Source organism: Brienomyrus brachyistius, unplaced genomic scaffold (assembly GCF_023856365.1).
Source record: "Brienomyrus brachyistius isolate T26 unplaced genomic scaffold, BBRACH_0.4 scaffold34, whole genome shotgun sequence".
Taxonomy (NCBI): Eukaryota; Metazoa; Chordata; class Actinopteri; order Osteoglossiformes; family Mormyridae; genus Brienomyrus; species Brienomyrus brachyistius.
Genome location: NW_026042309.1, coordinates 1,116,347 through 1,137,978, shown reverse-complemented (window position 1 = coordinate 1,137,978; position 21,632 = coordinate 1,116,347). Strand labels below are relative to the sequence as shown.

Sequence of the window (21,632 nt, the reverse complement as noted above, 5' to 3'; positions counted from 1 at the left end):
CAGATATGAAAGAGCATTTTCAGGTTTGAATATAACATATATTATGCTTTATTACAGAGATTTGAGCAAATAAATTTATTACTGCAAAACCCTAGTATTCACACACATGCAAACTCATTCCGACAGCATCTTACGGAGCCCTGTACCACAGACCCTGTGCCACAAACCCTGTGCCACAGACGGTCACAGACAGGGTTTGTTTTTCATGCACACGATGTACTACATCATACACTCAATTTAATTTATCATGCCCAGGAAATACTAAATCAAGCATGGTTTACTTTTCCTCACTGTTCGTGCCCCCTACAGGCTCCGTAGCATCTAGTTATCTGACCTGCTACTACGTAAATGACTGATTAAATACAGAGCCCAGCCTGGGATTTAAAACGGCGATCTTTCGGTCACAGGCACTGACCTGCTACTACGTAAATGACTGATTAAATACAGAGCCCAGCCTGGGATTTAAAACGGCGATCTTTCGGTCACAGGTACTGACCTGCTACTGCGTAAATGACTGATTAAATACAGAGCCCAACCTGGGATTTAAAATGGCGATCTTTCGGTCACAGGTACTGACCTGCTACTACGAAATTGACTGATTAAATACAGAGCCCAGCCTGGGATTTAAAACGGCGATCTTTCGGTCACAGGTACTGACCTGCTACTGCGTAAATGACTGATTAAATACAGAGCCCAACCTGGGATTTAAAACGGCGATCTTTCGGTCACAGGTACTGACCTGCTACTGCGTAAATGACTGATTAAATACAGAGCCCAACCTGGGATTTAAAACGGCGATCTTTCGGTCACAGGTACTGACCTGCTACTACGAAATTGACTGATTAAATACAGAGACCAGTCTGGGATTTATAACGGCGATCTTTCGGTCACAGGTACTGACCTGCTACTCCGTAAATGACTGATTAAATACAGAGCCCAGCCTGGGATTTAAAACGCCGATCTTTCGGTCACAGGTACTGACCTGCTACTCCGTAAATGACTGATTAAATACAGAGCCCAGCCTGGGATTTAAAACGGCAATCTTTCGGTCACAGGTACTGACCTGCTACTACGTAAATTACTGATTAAATACAGAGCCCAGCCTGGGATTTAAAACGGCGATCTTTCGGTCACAGGTACTGACCTGCTACTCCGTAAATGACTGATTAAATACAGAGCCCAGCCTGGGATTTAAAACGGCGATCTTTCGGTCACAGGTACTGACCTGCTACTACATAAATTACTGATTAAATACAGAGCCCAGCCTGGGATTTAAAACGGCGATCTTTCGGTCACAGGTACTGACCTGCTACTACGTAAATGACTGATTAAATACAGAGACCCACCTGGGATTTAAAACGGCGATCTTTCGGTCACAGGTACTGACCTGCTACTCCGTAAATGACTGATTAAATACAGAGCCCAGCCTGGGATTTAAAACGGCGATCTTTCGGTCACAGGTACTGACCTGCTACTACGTAAATGACAGATTAAATACAGAGCCCAGCCTGGGATTTAAAACGGCGATCTTTCGGTCACAGGTACTGACCTGCTACTACGTAAATGGCTGATTAAATACAGAGCCCAGCCTGGGATTTAAAACGGCGATCTTTCGGTCACAGGTACTGACCTGCTACTACGTAAATGGCTGATTAAATACAGAGCCCAGCCTGGGATTTAAAACGGCGATCTTTCGGTCACAGGTACTGACCTGCTACTACGTAAATGGCTGATTAAATACAGAGCCCAGCCTGGGATTTAAAACGGCAATCTTTCGGTCACAGGTACTGACCTGCTACTACGTAAATGACTGATTAAATACAGAGACCCACCTGGGATTTAAAACGGCGATCTTACGGTCACAGGTACTGACCTGCTACTACGTAAATGACTGATTAAATACAGAGCCCAACCTGGGATTTAAAACGGCGATCTTTCGGTCACAGGTACTGACCTGCTACTACGTAAATGACTGATTAAATACAGAGCCCAACCTGGGATTTAAAACGGCGATCTTTCGGTCACAGGCACTGACCTGTTGAGTCACACACCTCACACAAACCAGCTACTCTAAAGGTCTCCAGCTCCAGTCCCAGAGAGCTACTATCCGATAGGTTTCTGTCTTACTTGGCTTCTGATGAGCCACAAGTTCTCAGGTACATTCCAGGAACAGGTATTTCAGGTATAACAGGTTTGGTGGAATTTACCTGAGAATAGTCACAGCAAGGCATTGCATGGTCACGTCATTAAATAATGCTTTTATGGCACAGAATGTATTTTGTGCATGAAAATGAGCACTTCACACTTGGTGCCCCATACAAGAGAAGCAAGAATTTCATTGCATTACATTCCAATGTGAAAATAAGACTCGATTAGATGAATTCTGCCAATTATATGGTGTCTGTGTGTATCTGAAGTCCTTAGAGATGCATACAAATTTATAACAAATGATCTTATTCCAGGAAGGTAAATAGGCGTAACTTGTGTGGAAAAGTCACCCTATGGGACTTTAGGGCTCCTTACCGTAAAGTTTCAAAATACTGTCTAGTTTATTCCCGTAGGGTCCCGCGCTCCATGTTTAGGTAACATTGTATTTAAGACAAACTCATTTACTCCATGCAATCACTTACAGTGTATCGAATTATAATAAGCGTCTAATTCTGCTGTTATATCCCAGTATGTGTGTTAAACAGGGGCGGATTTAAGAGGCCACCACCCCACATCAAAATAATAAAAAAAAAAACTGTATTTTATTTTCAAAGCGGAAGCACAGAACAGACACGGTGAGGTGCAGCCGCCCCCATAAATATAACTGGCCCCTGATGGCCACCCAATCAAAATTTTCACCAGAGCCGCAGGTTAAACATACTTATTTTATTAGTTGAATCTGTTGATTATATTCTTACCTTGCAATGCAAATGCCTTTGTATTATTCCAGAATCTTATTCGTGTTTCTTGGTGAATCTGGCTTGAAATCCCTTTCACTTTCATTTACAGAAAAGGAATTATCAGCTTCGTCCTGTGGTGCGGGTGTGGAGAATACCTGCCCTCCGGTAACTGACTAGCTGGACTTGGTGGGGGCGGGGGAATGTCTACTGAGTATCTCAGGATCTCAGTATCTCAGGGACGGGGTGCCGGACCGGTGCGCAATAAGAAGTGCGGCTGTTTAACACAGCGACCCCTTTTTCACTGGCTGCCGATTGCCGGGGGGCGTAAGTGTGTCGGGAAGATGGGGCTCCGTGTTGTCGATTGTACTGGCAGCGGGGCGGGTCGAGCTTTGAAGCCGGGGCTTGTGGTCGGTGTGTCACAGCGGGGCGGATCCTCTCCCGGGGAGGCTGGTGTTACTTCATTCCAGGGCAAGTTAACGTCCTTTAAAAAGCTGAACTTCATGTGAATGTGTATGTGGCTGTGTGTTGATGAGGTTTTTAGGCTGCGGCAGTACGTGTGTTGAGGGCGAGGAAGGATAGTTACGGGGGGTAACTTTTTACAGAAGTCTGTAGAGGACATGCATTTTTTTTCTTTTCATTTTCTCGAAATCACAACTTATTTTTTTTCTTGTGATCTCGACATAACCCGTGTCACTTTCCCATGATCTCGAGGTTCAGTATTATCCTCATGAACGAATGCAGCAGATTTTACTTAGATCGTGGACTGTCCCAATCAGAATCATAATCATTAGACTTTATTAATCCCGGAGGAAATTGCTCACATTGCGACTGCACAATCACATATAAACACGCAGACAAGAACAATACAATATAAGTATAAAAATAGGAATTAAGTATAAAACAAATCACTGCACTGCTAAACATTAGAATAATTAAATTATTAATTTTTTAAATAAAATAAGATATAAAATCTCTGAGGGGCAGCATGGTGGTGCAGTGGTTAGCACTGTTGCCTCACACCTCTGGGACCCGGGTTCTCGTCTCCGCCTGGGGTCACATGTGTGTGGAGTTTGCATGTTCTCCCCATGTCGTCGTGGGGTTTCCTCCGGGTACTCCGGTTTCCCCCCACAGTCCAGAAACATGCTGAGGCTAATTGGAGTTGCTAAATTGCCATAGGTGTGCATGTGTGAGTGCATGGTGTGTGAGTGTGCCCTGCGATGGGCTGGCCCCAAATCCTGGGTTGTTTCCAGCCTCGTGCCCATTGCTTCCGGGATAGCCTCCGGACAAAATCTCTGGATAAAATCTCTGCACAGGAATCTAAAGTGCCTTTGTCCAAAGGTTACAGGAAAAGTGTATATTGCCCAGTAAAGTAAAAGCATTTTGCACTTGTTTGTAAAACCAAGTTAGACTTCAAACTGTGGGAAATATCGAGGTATATTGCACCAAATCATGGACACGAGGAAATAACACTGTCTGTCGGTGCTAGAAAAATGTCATATTAGGCTACTAACTAATTGGGCTGTAACACTGCTACCTCTCAGTCCCCTTTGTTTTACGCTCCATAGAGGGGCTCATTTCCGAAGCAGGTTCCTCCATTTTGTTGCTGATCCAGAGCAGATGATTCTTGCCGAGGTCTCTGTAAATATGAAAGGTAAATAAACACATAAAAATACAATATACAATAATCAACACTTTTACATAGACCTAGACGCTGTTGGAATGACAATAGTGTATTTCCCGCCTCATTTCTGCTACAGAATTGTCTGAAACGTTATGTGTACATGTGGCAGGTCTAGTAGAATAAGACAAAGATGAAATGGGAGACATATTATGCATTATCTGCGACGGGCTGCCCCCCCATCCTGGGTTGTTCCCTGCTTCGTGCCCATTGCTTCCAGGATAGGCTCCGGACCCCCCCCCACGACCCAGTAGGATAAGCGGGTTGGAAAATGGATGGATGGTATGGATTGATTATGCATTATTATACAGATATTGGCTCAGTAGTATGTACAGGTAGTTAATTATCATGCACAAAATATAGGTTTGCTTGACCATAACCTCGTCCTTGGTTCTCGTCCTTTTTTTTGGAGGGGGTAGGTCGGGCGGGCGGGATTTTTTTTTTATTATTTTTTATTTTTTTACAAATTTTGATTGACTGTTTGGACTTTCAAATATGTAAGAAAATACATATTTGAAAATACATACCGAAGAGAGCAGACCTACTTAGTACGCCTCCTCAGTTCTTCGTTTGTTGCATTTCAAATATATTAAATGTAAGATAATACAATAATGTAAATTCCTTGATCCATGTGTATCTCATAAATGCCTTCCCAACTATAGATTTGGATACTTTATGCTGATGTTTCATTCGTGAATATAAAAATGATACTATTTCCCATTCATTCCCATTCTAAATGAACAACCAAGATTTTAAAATATATATCTAGAAAGAAAGTGTATTTAAACATGTTAAAACACGAGGAATTTACAAAATACAGGAACCTGAATGGTTGAACAAGGAAATGCAACTCTACAAACAAGTACTTAAGAACATGTACCACATCACTTCCCCAGATTTAAATCTTTGCACCAGCCCATCTGTGACGCCCGCTCCGTCCGCTCCTCGTGTGTGCCACGCCCCCTAATTACCCACGTGTGATTTCCTGATCGTGCCCAGTCGTGTCTTGTTTCCTGCTGCCTTGTTTCATGTATTTAAGTTCCTGATTTGTACTAACCCGTGTCTGTCATTGATGTTAGTCGGCGTGCCATGTTCCCGAGTCCTCGTCCGTCTAATAAATCCCCGTTTGCACTGATTCTGCCTGCTCGCCTGCTTCCTGCCCGCTCGCCCCGTCCGTGCGCCTCACCCGCAGACGCCGAGCGTGACACCATCTCAGGTAGAGACAAATTTAGGTTCATGAAACCATTCCAAGACTAGGATTACACAATGTGGATCAATCGTCGATGTGGAATGCGCAGGAAATTCAAATTTCATCATTCTTGGGCATTTTCCATGCGATTTTTACTAAATAAAAAAAATTTTTAAATTCGGGTCGGAGGCATTTCGGTGGGTCAGGCGGGGACAAGAACCAATTTTTTCTTTAAGTGGCCTTAGTGTTCGTCATTTGAGAAGGAGGATCAGAAATGTGCTGTTATACCGTCGGAGAAATTATAGTGAGCCTGAGCGAGTAGTCAGTTTCATTACCAACCAACCGGAGAATATGGGACCTCTCCATGGCTACCGGCTTAAAAAAATATATTTTCCGGTCCACCTTAAATGCTGCGCAGCCGAATGCAATGACGTGATGGCGCCTGACTCATTTACCGAGACTTACCTTCAGAACTTCATTTGGCTTTCGATTAATAATAATTGGATTGACTTGTTACCACTTTGAGGAAAGTACATATCTGGGCATTTTCAGTAATAGTTTGTGTGTACTTTATTAAAAAAAAAGAGAGAGAGACAGAGAAACGCAAACTCTGAGAAACACAATTCTGAATTATCTGTCCGTCTCTGTAGCTTATAATTCTACTAATGAACAAAAATGTTTATCCTTAGACGCAATATACCATTGTACTGAAATGTTTTATTATATACATTTTATTATGTTCATTTCTGTATTACATATAAAACTGATGTGATTTCTTTTGATGCATGGCCCACAATTCATGGAGCAAAGGCCTTAAATGCTGTAATGTAAACACTTCCAGGCAGAGGCCAGTATGATGATGATGATGAAAACCCTTTATTGCTGTTGCAATATACCATGTCACTAGTCACGAGTACCAGCGAAAAACAGGCCATCAACCGACCATACATATACACAAACATCACAGTAGGGGGTAGACAGGCCGGGAGACAGGGGCAAACAGAGAGAAGAAGAGAAACAGAATAACATGAAGAGAGAGGAGGAGAATAAAAAAACAGCCCCCAGACTGTACTCCAGTGGGGAGGACAGGGGAGGAACCGAATAAAACACCTCAGCAACATAAGCACATGGTCACTACGCCTTACAACATAAAAATGACACGACTTCCAACGGGTGGGGGAAAGGGGTGGTGGAGGTAGTCCAGCAGAGACAGACAGCCATCCGGTCCTGCAGCCATGGAGGCGCTGGTCACAGACCCGCCTGTTCACGCTGGGGGTATGAAGCGGCGAAGGCGTGGGATGGGAGGAGGGTGCGGGCAGTCCTTGGGATTGGGGGAGAGGAATGCAAGAGAGTCTCACTGCCTTGTTCTCCTGGGGGGGTTGTTAGTGCAGCAGCGGCCTTGGCCGAGGCCAGTGCTGATTGGGGGGAGCCAAAACCTGATAGAATAGGGTTGTTTGGGTTTCCGTGCGAAAAGCTGTAATTTCCAGCTCCACTAATGTCCACGCTGGTCTCCGCCATCCAATAATTTTTGCAAAGCTGTGAGCTTCTCCATGATGTTATCCAGTTTCACAGTCTGAGTGCTAACAGCTCTGCCCACTCCATCAATCATTCCGGCCAGCCTAGTGGGGCTTTGAGCGGCTGTCACTGGATAGGAATAACTGGAGAAACACAGGAAAAGCAAGACCTTTCACCCCTGGAGTGGCCGGAGTTCCACAGTCAATCCACAGAACAACAGCTGTCAGTCTCCATACACTGACACCTTTTCCACTATAAACAGGATAACTCACCACACATAGATGTTAGGGACAAATACACGCGTGTTTGGTCTTGTTTGAATAGGCATGAGACGGCGAGTATTACACTCTCAGATTTAAGGCAGTATAACTTTCCCTAAGAGAAATATAGAAACTTTGGCTAAACCTACCAAACTGAGAGAGCCTCTCACATGGTAGAACAAGAGAACTTTGACCACCTCCTAAAGTGATCTGATTGGCTGGGGACCTGAGAACCAAGGCCAACAATGCCCCTAAAATTAACCATTGACCGAAATTGGTCAGTCTTCAGAGACATGCTATCACCTGGGTTGGATACTTAAGGAAGGGCCTCAGAAGAAGTAGGGGAGTCACTCTGTAATCAGAGCTCCCACAGAGAACTGTGCGAAAGTCCATCTGTAGTCAGATACTTGTGCACTCTCAGCTGAGGAATGTGATTGTTTAATATTGTATTTGTCCAAATGTATTTACAAGTATGTGGCCACATGTCAATAATTGTATATTGTAATATGTTTAATAAATGTTGTCTTGATTACTTCATGACTGTCTGATTTGCTAACCTTTTATAAACTTTCCAGATTGGGCTTCGATCCTGATTAGGACTAAAGTGGTAAATACTATCTTGCAGCCTCTGGGTTAAATCCCCTTTATCCGGGTCCCAAACTCGACTGCCCAAGTTAAGTTAGGTGGATACCAAAACTACACCTCTGGAGTTCGCACACGCTCAGTTACGGGCTGACTTAACCTCTGAGGTCAACACACGCTGATGAAAGGTACCGGTCTACCCTCTGAGGGGCGTACACACTATGTTCCTAGGCACCGGGCATAGTCCCTGAGACGCTCACATGGTAAGACAATGGGCGGCATCGGCGGAGTCCCTGAGACGAGCCCAAAGTAAGCCTCGTACAAACTACCGCAACAAAAGGTGCGCCGTCACAGCCGCTGAGGTTGACACATGTTATGATATGGGCTGCCCCCGGCTGAGCCTCTGAGGTGGACGTACGTGAGGTTTGGGTAAACATCGGCTTAATCTCCGAGGCACCCACATGCTCAGTAATTGGCAGACACTGAGCCTTTGGGGAATTATATAGGTGGAGGGACCCGAATAACCAGAGGCTGACATTGTCTTAAATGGTGGCGATTTCCGTACCTTTAAGACAAACCCTGTGGAACAAGCCCACGGATCGCCCTGTCGGCCGAGGCGAATCTGGCGGACTCCTTCGTCAGGGGTAAACTAGAGTTGGTAATCTAAAGGAGAGTCTCGAAGTAATCCGAACAACATAGACGTCATGACTACAATATACTGAAATAAGATCATTAATAAAATGGAGTCAGATATGTGTCTAAAAGAATATTTTGTATATTAAAAAGGGTAAGTAATTCCCAGGAGCGCTCGGAAGGACCAACACGCATTCACAGCCTTCGGCTGCGCCATTGGATTCCGCCATTGGGCCAGTGGGCGGCTCCCTACATGACCATCAGCAAACAGCTTGATGAGAAGATTACAACTGTTGATGCAATTACTTGCAAATGGAAGAATGACAATATAACTGTCAATCACCCTCGGTCAGGGACCCCAAGGAAGATCTCATCTTGAGTAGTATCAGTGATCTTAAGAATGGTGAGGGCTAACCCCAGAGCTACATAGGAGGAGCTTGTTAATTATCTCAAAGCAGTAGGGACCACAGTCACCATGAAAACCATCAGTTACACATTATGCCGTTAGTTTGAAATCCTGCAGTGCTCGCAAAGTACCGCTGTTCATGAGGGCCCATGTTCAGGCCCGTATGAAGTATGCCAGTGGGCACCTGGATAATTCCAGTGAGGCTTAGAAAAATGTGGTCAAATGAGACCAAAATCAAGCTTTTTGGCTTTAACTCTACTCACCGTATTTGGAGGGAAAATAATCCTTACTCTTACCCCAGGAACACCATCCGTACTGCCAAACATGGAGGTGGAAGCATTATGCTTTGGGGGTGTTTTTCTGCCATGGATACAGGATGGCTGTACCACATCGAAGGAAAGATGGACAGGGCCATGTACCATAAAATCTTGGATGAGTACATCCTTCCTTCAGCCAGGGCCTTGAAAATGCAGGAGGGTCTTCCAGCAAGACAATAACCCTAAACATACGGCTAAGATAACAAAGGAGTGGTTTAAGAAGAAGCACATTAAGGTCATGGAGTAGCCAGTCTCTGGACCATAATCCCATAGAAAACCAGAGAGCGGCAACCTAACATCCTTAAAGATTTCAGAGATCTGCAAAGAGCAGTGGATGAGAATTCCTGCTGAGCTGTGTGCAAACCTGGTGACCAACTACAAGAGACTCTGACAGCTGTGCTTGCCGACAATAGTTACTCTGCCATGTACTAAAGCCTGTGTTACAAGGGATCAAATACTTATTTCCCTAGATAAATGGCAAATTGGTTTGTAAGTGTTACCTAATTATTTTTTCTTGTTTCTTTTGTTAATAATCTACCTTTTGCTGTTTAAATAAACATACCAGTGAAATTAGACTTCTCATTTCTTTATTAATGGGTCAACTTAAGAATTCAGCAGGGGGTCAAATAATTATTTCCCTCACTGTACATCATTTTTTTTATTCTGTGGAAATTGTAAGAACAATGTGCAGCCCAGATGAAATGATGAATTAACAGAACCCTGAATGGGACAAGCAAATACAGAAAATGGATGCTTTTTCGATAATGTTTTAACATCAGCCGGTAATATCAGCCAAGTCTAACATACCCGATCGATGCTGATATCGTGATTTGTAATGACTATCGGACAATGACTATGGTATCAAAAGAGAATCCATTCATTGTCCTATTCAGGATTGCAGGGGGTCTGGAGCCTATTCCAGAGGCTATGGGTGCTAGTCAGGGAACAACCCAGTATGGGACGCTGGCCCATCGCAGGGCACCCTCATGCACTATTCACACACACATGCACACCTGTGGGCAGTTCGGTAACTCCAAGCCTCAGCATGTTTTTGGACTATGGGGGGAAACCGGAGTACTCAGAGGAAACCCCACGACGACATGGGGGGAAACCGGAGTACTCAGAGGAAACCCCACGACGACAATGGGGGAACCTGCAAACTCCGCACACATGGAGCCATGAAGAAGAAGCATTTACATAAGAATTGTACCAAGATGACAGATAGTTGAGGACTTTGCAAAAATTGTGGTGGTCGTGATAAGGATCGACAACTATTACACTGCAAAAAAGACCCATTTTACAGCAACTGTAAATGTAATGTTTTTAAGATGTTTTTATTTATGAATTAATCTTCAGTTGTTTTTATATCTCCTACACACAGACACCTGCTGTGCTTTGTCCCAACAAAGTGAAGGGGGGAATAAAATTTATACTATTGCATAAACACCTTTTTAGAGCAAATTTTTGATCTTCCATTTAATGTCATTGGAGTGCAATAATGTGCAAACTTGTTTATATGTATATCAACATTTAGAAAAGCACAAATGCCTTAATATTGATTATAACTATTTGTACTGAATTGTGCGGGAGTGTATTGGGTGGGACTGAGCTTTTTTTAAAGCGTGTATTTTCAAGTTTTTGGTGAAGTATAAACAAGTTATGTGGAGCCATGTGCACACACAGTTTTATAAATATGTACTTGTTTTCTTAAATGCAGTTTCATTAGACACCCCAGGGTTTAAAGCAGAGTTCAGCCTTTAGAATCACTTATTTAAAGTCTTCATTTGTTTCAGATTGGAAGGTAAGCGAGCCATTAAGTTTTACACTGTGGTCCTTGTCTGACTGGTCTAAGCCCAGCTGTTGTCCACATTGTGAGTGGTGGAAGCCTGAAAAGGTCTCCACTGACACGGAAGGCTGCTGCGATACAGGAGACAGGGAGGCAGTCGCTCTGCTACAGACTTGCTATTTACCAAGAATTGCACAGTTCAGTAGTTTTTCTCTCTTTGCTGAGTTGTAACTTTATGATTGACAGTTGAAAGGGTCCATAGAGTTGACAGAGGACCGGAAGAAGTTAACACAGAGCTTGGCCCTTCGAGATTGTGATTTCCATCAATGTGCTATAAGCTGTGTAGAGCAGGGACCCTGTACTGCATGGAAAATTGCCTCACTAGGATGCCCTCAGGATCCACTCTGAGCAGTTCTGCAGATGAGGTGCCCCTGAGGTGGATGTACGTGTGGTTTGGGTAAACATTGGCTTAATCTCCGAGGCACCCACAAGCTCAGTGATTGGCAGACACTGAGCCTTTGGGAAGTTATATAGGTTGAGGGACCCGAATAATCAGAGGCTGACATTGTCTTAAATGGTGGCGATTTCCGTACCTCCAAGACAAACCCTGTGTAGCAGGCCCGCGGATCGCCCTATCGGCCGAGGCGAATCTGGCGGACTCCTTCATCAGGGGTAAATTAGAGTTGGTAATATAAAGGAGAATCCCGAAGTAATCCAAACAACATAAATGTCATGACTACAATATACTGAAATAAGGTCTTTAATAAAATGGAGTCAGATATGTGCCTAAAAGAATACTTTATATATTAAAAAGGGTAAGTAATTCCCAGGAGCGCTCGGAAGGACCAACACGCATTCAAAGCCTTCGGTTGCGGCATTGGGCCAGTGGGCGGCTCCCTACAACCATTTCACCCGTCTGCCATTATCCAACCATCTTCTTTAGGCGCCGCTCTGATGTCAACGTAACATCTCCCAAACTAAGACCCGCCCACCAAGGCTACTCATTGGCTATACATGACAACAAAATCCACTGAGCCCAAAGATTAATAACAGATTTTAATAAAGGACTACAGGTGTTTATACCCATTACACATACTTAAAGAGTGTTAGCCTGTGAAATGTTCATTGTTGATTGGTTACTGATATTTCAGATGGTTGAGCTTTTACTCTTGCATTTCAATTCTTATTTTACTTGTGATACTGTTGAGTATTAAATGCTCTATTTGCTATTCCATGTACATTTCTAGTAACAAAGGATATGGTGCATACTACTGTTGATCTTTCGAGTGTATGCTAAAGTTATGCAGTATTTCTAATGATCGGTTCTATAGAACTGCTGTCCTGTTGTCCACCGCATTCTTATAATTGATACTCTGATTATGTGAAGGGAAAATCTTGTGTTCTATTCATTAACAAGTAGGTAGCAAGAATGCATTAATGACAGGTATGCAGAAGAGTAGAAGAAGAGTACAAAGAGAGACATTTGAGACTGATAGTGCTGTGCAGCAAAGAGCACAGCAGTGCTACAAAAAAAACTAAAAATGCGGAAGCAGCAAAGTTCGTGTCATGACCTGCTGGTACGGTGCTCCTGTGTGCCACGCCCCTCAGCACCCTCCTGTGTGCCACGCCCCTCAGCACCCTCCTGTGTGCCACGCCCCTCAGCAACCTCCTGTGTGCCACGCCCCTCAGCACCCTCCTGTGTGCCACGCCCCTCAGCAACCTCCTGTGTGCCACGCCCCCTCAGCACCCTCCTGTGTGCCACGCCCCTCAGCAACCTCCTGTGTGCCACACCCCCTCAGCAACCTCATGTGAATTGCTGATCCTTTTCAGTTGTTCTGCTTTTCCCTCCCTCAGCTTTGTGTATTTAGGCTGTGTGCTAGTCTGTTTCCCCAGATCAGTCATTAACGTTTGTCCTGTGCTGCTCCCCGCTTTGTCAACAAACCCCGCTTTTGTAATCCTCGTCTCCTGAATCTGCTTCCCCGCTTCCTGCTCGTGCAACTGGACGCAAGAGTTTGCAAAACACATCATTTGTGTCACTGCCAAAACTTTTGGCCATAACCGTTGGTCTGTGTATATGACGGCCAATGGAATTTTATTTTATAGTAGAAAAACCAGAATCGGGAAACAACCTGTTTTTTGATTTGATGATAAGATTGTGAAAATCTTACAGTAGTACGATAGTAAAGGGGCGGCATAGTGGTGCAATGGTTATCACTTATCATCTCCTACCGCTAGGATCCGGGTTTGAGTTTCCACCAGTGTCCCATGTGTGTGGAGTTTGCATGATCTGCCAACTTTGTTGTGAGGTTTCCACCAGGTACTCCAGTTTTGCTTCACAGACCAATGGCGCAGAAGTTAGCAGTCTAATGGGGAGCCGAACAACCTGTTTTTGCACAAGTTCAATTTTTTATTCTGGACAAAATCAGAAATGAAGGATCATGTGCTGAAATTGCATTGGTGTTATACACTCATTTTGGGAGGAGACGTGGGTTTTCAGAGAGGAATGTACAGGGGCGGTGTGCTGACCAGAGTCTTGGAAGGGACTTGTGCCCTGATGGCCAATTGAAGGTGTAAGTGGCTAAAGGTACAGCTAGTGGCTGCGGTAAATTATACTATCTGTCTGATACTACTAGTGATGTTGTTAAAATTCAATGCGGTGCTAATTTTAAAATGAATATTAATCTGCTTACTTATGAACAAAGTAAGGCATTAAATTAACACTTAGGAAATTGCAGTTTGTAGATGCATTTCCTTGAACAGTGTAAACCTAAAAACATGTTGGTTTGTCAACAGAGTACATTACAGCATTTCTTAATGCATGCCTTCATTACATAATTACTAAACAAAACACAAAGGAAGTTGTATTTTTTTCCACATTTGCAGTGATTTCTAAATTACACATTAACTGCACTAATTCACAAATACACACACACTGTCCTTTATATGTATAATTAAACATTATTAGTGTTGTCCCAGACTGCATCGTCCTTTGGTCGATAAATAACGACGGGCTATCTGTCCACAAAGAGGATTAAGGCCCCTGAGAGTAAAGTGGCCAAAGAATTAAGAAGCATCCATCATCCCTAGCACAATGCAAGTTGTTCACCTGTTCCTTGTTGTCCCGAGTCCTTTTTGATTTGTTACTTTGATTATACTTTGCACCTCTTCCTTGTTTGCCCTGGTGTTTCTCCGTATTTAAGTGCCTGTGTTCAGTTCCTCAGTGAGTCATTGAATTTTTATTACTGTATGTCATAGTTTGCCTTGTTTCCTAGTCCTGCTCCCTGTATTGTCTGGTTTCCCTAATGGTTTTACTTTGTCCTTTATTTTTTCTGTTTGTTCTCACCCCTTGTGGTCTCTTTATTTTGTAGTTATCCCTGGTTGTATTCAGTTATGTTAATAAATCCCATTTGTCTGGGAACGTTCAGTGGATTGTCACCCTCATTTCCTTGCCAGCTTCATGTCCCGCATCTGTGGTACAGTACAGTACAATAGAAATTCTTCTCCACAGGTATCAGTAAAGTTTTCATTTTTATTACTCTATCTCTAGTTTGAATTGGAGCTGTGAAGTGTGGATAAATGGGTTAGAATGATGTGTCTCTGTGGAAAGTCACCGGTTAAAATCTATCCCTGTTGGGCTCCTGGGCCATACACTTACCCTCCTAATCATTCCAGGGAATGTCTGACCCTGTTTTATCAAACATGCAACTCAATTTAGATAAAAGTACCTACTAAATGAATTCAGATTGAATTGTTTGATTAATTTGAATGATTTTCAAGAATCTGTTTGTACCATAACTCTTGGGGGGGGGGGGTGTGCATTCTGTCACCTCACACCATCAGGGTTGAGGGTTTGTACCAAACAACCGTGAGAAGGATGATCCTGCAAAATACTGAAGACAGATGTGATGGTTTTTGTGCCCTTTTGTGTCCATAGTAAACCAGCCTTGACTCTGTTCTCTCTTATGGTTATCTGTCTATCCATACATTTCCTGAAACTCCTTGTCCTAGTCAGGGTTGCAGGGGGGGCCAGTGCCTATTGTGGAGGCTGCAGGTGCAACGCAGGGAACAACCCAGGATGGGGCCAACCATTGCAGGGCACACTTCCTCCTACGGGCAATTTGGTTAGCCTCACCATGTTTTTGGACTGGGGGAGGAAACTGGAGTACCTAGAGGAAACCCCAGAACAACACAGGTAGGAGATACAAACTCCACCCACATGGAATCCTATTAGAAACTCAAAACCTGGTCCCAGAGGTGTGAGGCAACAGTGCTAATCACTGCACCTGTCATGCCCGGCTCGTACGATCCTCATGTGTGCCACGCCCCCTGATTATCCACGTGTGCTTTCCCGATCTTGCCCAGCTGTGTCCTATTATTTTCGCCCAGTCTTGTCTATTTCAGTCTGTGTCTTACCCTGGTTTCTGGTCGGTCATTGACGTTGTGTTCCTGTTACCATGTTCCCTTGTTGTTTCCTCAATAAATCCCCGGTTTTCCCCGTCTTTTGCCTGCCTGCGTCGTCCTTCCCTACCTCCAGCCTGCCTACCTGCCCGTCTTCACCTGCGGTTCATAACAGAATGACTGACCTGACAACGAAAGCATCCCCCGTGACCGAGGAATGTTACCTCGGTCTCGTCGAAGAGGTGCTGTACTGGATCACCCAGCCCGACGTCCGGGAAGATCCCCAGGCGTGGAACCTGGCAAGCCAGAGCCGGGACATCCTGAAGGGACATCCTTTTCGGGACATCCCGAAAATCTCCGGCGGCTGACCCAGTGCATAACAGAGCGGAGGTTTGTGCTGGCCACGCCGCACGTCCCTGAGGCGGTTTCCCCGCCGTCAGACCTGGAGCAGCCTCCCGCAGCGACCGCGAGCAAGAGGAGGAAGAAGAGAAAGCCGGCGCCAGTCCCGACGCTCGTCCTGGGAGCTGCTTCCCTCTCCCCGACTTCGCTCGCTACCGGTAACCGGGGAAGACCCCCGATCACCCTGGACGTTGCCACCACCGCCGGACGTTTGCCTGCGGCTCCAGCGCAGTCCGAGCAGCCGCCTCCGCTGTCGCCAGCGCAGCCCAAGGAGGCGCTCCCTCTGCCTGCAGCTCCCGCGCCCACACCCAAGGTGCTCCCTCCGCCTCAAGTGACCCTCAAGGGGCTCTTGTTCCTGGCCCCACTCCTGTCCCTGACCCAGCTCCAGTCTTTCCTGCCCTAGTCCCCGAGGAGGTCCCGGACAGTCCGACCACCGCTCCTCACTCCTCCCTCCTGCCTGCCTACCTGCCCGTCTTCACCCGTGGTTCATAACAGCACCCCTCTCATGTGGTTATATTTTTATCTTTTTCTTTTACAGTTTTTCTGTGACTCATGTTCTCTGTAACATGAAAAGCGAAACTCCATGCAAAACTTACTTTGCAGATTTTAATGATTTACATTATGTATGTATGCCTTACTTTTAGCAAGAGCGCACAAAATCAAATCCGAGTTTCTAGCTTGCTTCAGAATAATGAACACAAAAATATATTGTTATGAAGGCAAACTGGTTTTATATTTTATTTTTAGTGTATTGGTTTGTGTTGAGGAGGAAGAAATTCTTTACTGTAACACAATATGGGCGTGACAAAACCAGTGTATCTACATTTATCTTTTAATGAAAATTAAAGTACAGGGAACACTTAATTCATCGCTCTGAAGGAACTGACTTAAGTGGATTTTCAGTCGAAGAGGTAAGTGTGAAACCCCAAAATATAATTCACTCTTCATTGATTATAATACACCATAAAGTGAGCATCAGTATGACAAAAAAATAATTTAAATAAATGTATAGCAAGATCATATAATTATGTTTATTATCATGTCATGTACCAGCACTGTTAATTGTAACTATTTTGTAGGTCTGGTACAGAAAACATCAGTGTATTACTCCAGAAGCAAAGGGACTAGTTGGCAGAAGAAAGTATGGCAAACTTTAATGATGACTTTGGTGCACCATTTGAATCCCATTTGGAGCGTGACATAAGGAGAGGTAGGAGGAGGTACATCATGTACCATGGTACCACCCTGACAGCTGCATATAATATTCAAAAACACGGATTTCAGCGGTCCAGTGGCGGCATGCTTGGACCTGGAGTCTATGTCAGTCGGAGCTTTCAGAAGGCCAGAGTCTACCCAAAAAATCTACCCTACAATGAGAGGCGAGCTGTACTCAAGCTGAGGATTCGAGTAGGAAAAGTAAAGAAGATCGACCGGCAGGGACACCCCCTCCAAAAATCCTGGCATCAGCATGGGTATGACACAGCCTGGGTGCCCCCCAACTGCGGAATGGTTCCCAGTGGTTTGGAGGAAGATTGTGTTTGGGATCCCAGCAGGATTGAAGTTTTATCTATAATCCCAGTATAGTTCTTTATAATCTTCAATGTCATTTTGGAATTGTTAATATAATTGTATTACTCATATTTATTCTCGGTCACTTCCTTCTTTTTAACAGTTTAGGGAATGCATTGTTCTTTAAAACTCAGTACATAAATGTTTATTTTGATCAAATACAATAATCTTCTATGGAGGTTGATTTCTTTAGTAAGACGCTGTTGATCTTTGATTAATCATAGGAAAAATCCATACAAGTATTACAGCATCCAGTTTTATTCGATTATATGGATGGATGGATGAAAATGGAATATATGTTTGAATGTAGGAAGACAATAATAAAAAACACAATATGAACGACTTCTTTTTGTGTACCGCAGTGAAACTCCAGATGTAAACCTGACGCAACCTCTCCACCAATGCCATATATGGGAATGATGTGGGTACATTAGATGGTATATTATCTACTGCACCTACATCTCAGATAAAGGATATTCATTATGGCACTAGTATCTAAATTTGTTTACTTGAAAATAGCTTTAGTCTTTAGTGCTGCAACTTATCATTGTCTTTGTTTTGCTTATTTTTTGTATTCAGTTTCTGTTTCAGTAAAACTTGAGTGACTGTCGGACTCGTTGCTCTGTTTCAGCATAACAATATAATCCAAGGTCTCCCATTCGTAACCTGACAGTGTCACTCGATGCTGGACAGATATCAGGGTTTCTGTTTCACCACTGACAAGCTCTCACTCCCGTTTGCTGCCTTCAAAGATGCAGGCCACTTCCCCATTGTCACGTTGCTCTGTTTCAGCATAACAATATAATCCAAGGTCTCCCATTCGTAGCCTGACAGTGTCACTCGATGCTGGACAGATATCAGGGTTTCTGTTTCACCACTGACAAGCTCCCACTCCTGTTTGCTGCCTTCAAAGATGCAGGCCACTTCCCCATTGTCACGTTGCTCTCAGATCTTCCAACAATGGAATCACAGCTGGAATCCACATGGTCTTGAGTAACATTTATCTTCTTGTATGTATTAAACAGAACTAACCAAACTGAATGTGCACTGAAAAAGGATCCAATGGCTTAATAAAATGAGGCACCACCTACTTTCTATCCATTGTCTGTTCCTGCTTCTCCTGTACAAGGATAAGGGGGCACATTCATACACCATTTACAACAATGCACAGTTTGGTGACTCCAGTTCACCACTGCATGATTGTGTGGGGAGACTGGAATACCCAGAGGAAAGCCCATGACGACACAGAGAGGGCATGCACACTCCACACACAGGGAATCCTGGGGGAGACTGGAATACCCAGAGGAAAGCCCATGACGACACAGGGAGGGCATGCACACTCCACACACAGGGAATCCTGGGGGAGACTGGAATACCCAGAGGAAAGCCCATGACGACACAGGGAGGGCATGCACACTCCACACACAGGGAATCCTGGGGGAGACTGGAATACCCAGAGGAAAGCCCATGACGACACAGGGAGGGCATGCACACTCCACACACAGGGAATCCTGGGGGAGACTTGAATACCCAGAGGAAAGCCCATGACGACACAGGGAGGGCATGCACACTCCACACACAGGGAATCCTGGGGGAGACTGGAATACCCAGAGGAAAGCCCATGACGACACAGGGAGGGCATGCACACTCCACACACAGGGAATCCTGGGGGAGACTTGAACCCGGGTCCCCACAGTATGAGCTGATTGTGTGGGGAGACTGGAATACCCAGAGGAAAGCCCATGACGACACAGGGAGGGCATGCACACTCCACACACAGGGAATCCTGGGGGAGACTGGAATACCCAGAGGAAAGCCCATGACGACACAGGGAGGGCATGCACACTCCACACACAGGGAATCCTGGGGGAGACTGGAATACCCAGAGGAAAGCCCATGACGACACAGGGAGGGCATGCACACTCCACACACAGGGAATCCTGGGGGAGACTTGAATACCCAGAGGAAAGCCCATGACGACACAGGGAGGGCATGCACACTCCACACACAGGGAATCCTGGGGGAGACTTGAACCCGGGTCCCCACAGTATGAGCTGATTGTGTGGGGAGACTGGAATACCCAGAGGAAAGCCCATGACGACACAGGGAGGGCATGCACACTCCACACACAGGGAATCCTGGGGGAGACTGGAATACCCAGAGGAAAGCCCATGACGACACAGGGAGGGCATGCACACTCCACACACAGGGAATCCTGGGGGAGACTGGAATACCCAGAGGAAAGCCCATGACGACACAGGGAGGGCATGCACACTCCACACACAGGGAATCCTGGGGGAGACTGGAATACCCAGAGGAAAGCCCATGACGACACAGGGAGGGCATGCACACTCCACACACAGGGAATCCTGGGGGAGACTGGAATACCCAGAGGAAAGCCCATGACGACACAGGGAGGGCATGCACACTCCACACACAGGGAATCCTGGGGGAGACTTGAATACCCAGAGGAAAGCCCATGACGACACAGGGAGGGCATGCACACTCCACACACAGGGAATCCTGGGGGAGACTTGAACCCGGGTCCCCACAGTATGAGCTGATTGTGTGGGGAGACTGGAATACCCAGAGGAAAGCCCATGACGACACAGGGAGGGCATGCACACTCCACACACAGGGAATCCTGGGGGAGACTGGAATACCCAGAGGAAAGCCCATGACGACACAGGGAGGGCATGCACACTCCACACACAGGGAATCCTGGGGGAGACTGGAATACCCAGAGGAAAGCCCATGACGACACAGGGAGGGCATGCACACTCCACACACAGGGAATCCTGGGGGAGACTTGAATACCCAGAGGAAAGCCCATGGCGACACAGGGAGGGCATGCACACTCCACACACAGGGAATCCTGGGGGAGACTTGAACCCGGGTCCCCACAGTATGAGCTGACAGTGTTACCCACCGTGCCACCCCCCACGGAAACACTACAAAGCTGAATTTGGATATCAAAATACGTATATTTCACGTTAGCTTGTAATGGTTAATATCAAGCATTCCTTTCATTTTTATCCTTATATATGATTACATCCATCCATCCATTTTCCAAACCGCTTATCCTACTGGGTCGCGGGGGTCCGGAGCCTATCCCGGAAGCAATGGGCACGAGGCAGGGAACAACCCAGGATGGGGGGCCAGCCTATCGCAGGGCACACTCACACACCATTCACTCACACATGCACACCTATGGGCAATTTAGCAACTCCAATTAGCCTCAGCATGTTTTTGGACTGTGGGGGGAAACCGGAGTACCCGGAGGAAACCCCACGACGACATGGGGAGAACATGCAAACTCCGCACACATGTGACCCAGGCGGAGACTCGAACCCGGGTCCCAGAGGTGTGAGGCGACAGTGCTAACCACTGCACCACCATGCCGCCCCATATATGATTACAAATAATCTTAAATTACATGCTTCATACCCATAATATTTTACTGCTATGTAATGTTCTTATGATATAGACCTACATTCATTCAGTAAGGCACAATCATATAACAGCTCGACCTAACTTTCTGTAACCTAAACTATCAATTAATTGATACTCACACACCATTCACACACACCCAAGCACACCAACACACCACAATATGGTAACTCCAATTAACCTCATCGTGTTTTTGGACTGTGGGGGGGAAACCGGAGTAGTTGGAGGAAACCCTACGATGACATGGGGAGAACATGCAGACTCCACACTCATGCAACCATGGGGGAGACTTGAGGCAACAAAAATCACGTCCAAAGTCAGTGGCATATTGTTACACGGTATTTAGGCGGCGCGTTTTATAAATGTGCAGGTGCATGATGCTTGTAATTGACACAGATACGTGCTGGAAGTGCACTAATGGTATTTTGTTCTTTTATTTCATTTATATGCAATTTATTATAGAATACAAGGAGGAGCAAGGAGGGCCAGCTGGCAGAAGAGCTGAATCATCTGTAGCTTCGTAAGGAATCTAAATTGTGAGATGTAGAAAAATAAAATTTTT

At 45.2% G+C, this 21,632-nt stretch overlaps 1 protein-coding gene across 1 annotated transcript in view; it reads right to left on the bottom strand.

Annotated features, from left to right (window-relative positions):
* The window catches only part of LOC125721542 (NACHT, LRR and PYD domains-containing protein 3-like), a 38,064-nt gene extending 37,134 nt beyond the window's left edge, over window positions 1-930 (bottom strand). The window contains exon 1 of the mRNA XM_048997479.1: window positions 902-930. The gene's annotated coding sequence lies outside the window, so the exon portion shown is untranslated. The remainder of the gene's footprint in view (window positions 1-901) is intronic.
* Between the last annotated feature and the right edge of the window lie 20,702 nt (window positions 931-21,632).